This window comes from Nerophis lumbriciformis, linkage group LG30, assembly GCF_033978685.3.
Source record: "Nerophis lumbriciformis linkage group LG30, RoL_Nlum_v2.1, whole genome shotgun sequence".
NCBI classification, from domain to species: domain Eukaryota; kingdom Metazoa; phylum Chordata; class Actinopteri; order Syngnathiformes; family Syngnathidae; genus Nerophis; species Nerophis lumbriciformis.
The window spans coordinates 8,330,087-8,332,586 of NC_084577.2; the positions used below are offsets into that span (position 1 = coordinate 8,330,087).

Genomic DNA, 2,500 nt, shown 5'->3' on the forward strand with positions numbered 1-2,500 from the left:
AAGAATTAGCCTCAATATCAGATTTTTAAATAGAACAAGCTGGTTGACAGGACCTTTCTGCAATGAGCAACGCGTGTGTGATACAAGAATCACTGCTCGTTTTCTCAGCCTGTCTAACTCTTTGGACTTTTGCTCCACTGTTAGCACTAAAGTGCCTTGAGGCACATGTGTCACTGTTGGCGATACTGCAAATCTTGCTATCAATCTCAAACCGAGTCAAAACTAAACAAAAAGGTTTTGGGTGGAGAGCAGCGTTTTGTTGGGACGAGCAATATGTAGCTCAATTGACAAGTATGGCAAGTACCTATAGCCGTTGTGACAAAAGCAAAAGGGGGAAAGGGCGTATCGCCAAAAGCTTACAGCACCTGGTATTCCCAGGCAGTCTCCCATCCAAGTACTAACCAGGCCCGACCCGGCTTAGCTTCCGAGATCTGACGAGATCAGGAGTGCTCAGGGTAGTATGGTCGTAAGCTGAAGAATTGGCCTCAATATCAGATTTTTAAATAGAACAAGCTGGTTGACAGGCCCTTTCTGCAATGAGCAACGCGTGTGTGATACAAGAATCACTGCTCGTTTTCTCAGCCTGTCTAACTCTTTGGACTTTTGCTCCACTGTTAGCACTAAAGTGCCTTGAGGCACATGTGTCACTGTTGGCGATACTGCAAATCTTGCTATCAATCTCAAACCGAGTCAAAACTAAACAAAAAGGTTTTGGGTGGAGAGCAGCGTTTTGTTCGGACGAGCAATATGTAGCTCAATTGACAAGTATGGCAAGTACCTATAGCCGTTGTGACAAAAGCAAAAGGGGGAAAGGGCGCGTCGCCAAAAGCTTACAGCACCTGGTATTCCCAGGCAGTCTCCCATCCAAGTACTAACCAGGCCCGACCCAGCTTAGCTTCCGAGATCTGACGAGATCAGGCGTGCTCAGGGTAGTATGGCCGTAAGCTGAAGAATGGGCCTCAAAATCAGATTTTTAAATGTAACAAGCTGGTTGACAGGACCTTTCTGCAATGAGCAACACGTGTGTGATACAAGAATCACTGCTCGTTTTCTCAGCATGTCTAACTCTTTGGACTTTTGCTCCACTGTTAGCACTGAAGTGCCTTGAGGCACATGTGTCACTGTTGGCAATACTGCAAATCTTGCTATCAATCTCAAACCGAGTCAAAACTAAACAAAAAGGTTTTGGGTGGAGAGCAGCGTTTTGTTCGGACGAGCAATATGTAGCTCAATTGACAAGTATGGCAAGTACCTATAGCCGTTGTGACAAAAGCAAAAGGGGGAAAGGGCGCGTCACCAAAAGCTTACAGCACCTGGTATTCCCAGGCAGTCTCCCATCCAAGTACTAACCAGGCCCGACCCGGCTTTGCTTCCGAGATCTGACGAGATCAGGCGTGCTCAGGGTGGTATGGCCGTAAGCTGAAGAATTGGCCTCAATATCAGATTTTTAAATAGAACAAGCTGGTTGACAGGACCTTTCTGCAATGAGCAACGCGTGTGTGATACAAGAATCACTGCTCGTTTTCTCAGCCTGTCTAACTCTTTGGACTTTTGCTCCACTGTTAGCACTAAAGTGCCTTGAGGCACATGTGTCACTGTTGGCGATACTGCAAATCTTGCTATCAATCTCAAACCGAGTCAAAACTAAACAAAAAGGTTTTGAGTGGAGAACAGCGTTTTGTTCGGACGAGCAATATGTAGCTCAATTGACAAGTATGGCAAGTACCTATAGCCGTTGTGACAAAAGCAAAAGGGGGAAAGGGCACGTCACCAAAAGCTTACAGCACCTGGTATTCCCAGGCAGTCTCCCATTCAAGTACTAACCAGGCCCGACTCGGCTTAGCTTCCGAGATCTGACGAGATCAGGCGTGCTCAGGGTAGTATGGCCGTAAGCTGAAGAATTGGCCTCAAAATCAGATTTTTAAATGTAACAAGCTGGTTGACAGGACCTTTCTGCAATGAGCAACGCGTGTGTGATACAAGAATCACTGCTCGTTTTCTCAGCCTGTCTAACTCTTTGGACTTTTGCTCCACTGTTAGCACTAAAGTGCCTTGAGGCACATGTGTCACTGTTGGCGATACTGCAAATCTTGCTATCAATCTCAAACCTAGTCAAAACTAAACAAAAAGGTTTTGGGTGGAGAGCAGCGTTTTGTTCGGACGAGCAATATGTAGCTCAATTGACAAGTATGGCAAGTACCTATAGCCGTTGTGACAAAAGCAAAAGGGGGAAAGGGCGCGTCACCAAAAGCTTACAGCACCTGGTATTCCCAGGCAGTCTCCCATCCAAGTACTAACCAGGCCCGACCCGGCTTAGCTTCCGAGATCTGACGAGATCAGGCGTGCTCAGGGTAGTATGGCTGTAAGCTGAAGAATTGGCCTCAAAATCAGATTTTTAAATAGAACAAGCTGGTTGACAGGACCTTTCTGCAATGAGCAACGCGTGTGTGATACAAGAATCACTGCTCGTTTTCTCAGCCTGTCTAACTCTTTGGACTTT

The 2,500-nt window shown here is 46.3% G+C and overlaps 4 non-coding genes and 1 pseudogene across 4 annotated transcripts; all 5 read right to left on the bottom strand.

Annotated features, from left to right (window-relative positions):
* Window positions 1-353: 353 nt before the first annotated feature.
* On the bottom strand, window positions 354-472 carry LOC140676833 (5S ribosomal RNA). The gene has a single exon (XR_012048744.1). It is a non-coding gene; the product is annotated as a 5S ribosomal RNA (ribosomal RNA).
* Window positions 473-827: 355 nt separating this feature from the next.
* On the bottom strand, window positions 828-946 carry LOC140677229 (5S ribosomal RNA). Its single transcript, XR_012049028.1, has one exon. It is a non-coding gene; the product is annotated as a 5S ribosomal RNA (ribosomal RNA).
* A 355-nt stretch (window positions 947-1,301) lies between these two features.
* Window positions 1,302-1,420, bottom strand: LOC140677253 (5S ribosomal RNA). Its single transcript, XR_012049053.1, has one exon. It is a non-coding gene; the product is annotated as a 5S ribosomal RNA (ribosomal RNA).
* Window positions 1,421-1,775: 355 nt separating this feature from the next.
* LOC140676892 (5S ribosomal RNA) lies at window positions 1,776-1,894 on the bottom strand (annotated as a pseudogene).
* Window positions 1,895-2,249: 355 nt separating this feature from the next.
* On the bottom strand, window positions 2,250-2,368 carry LOC140677396 (5S ribosomal RNA). Its single transcript, XR_012049197.1, has one exon. It is a non-coding gene; the product is annotated as a 5S ribosomal RNA (ribosomal RNA).
* Between the last annotated feature and the right edge of the window lie 132 nt (window positions 2,369-2,500).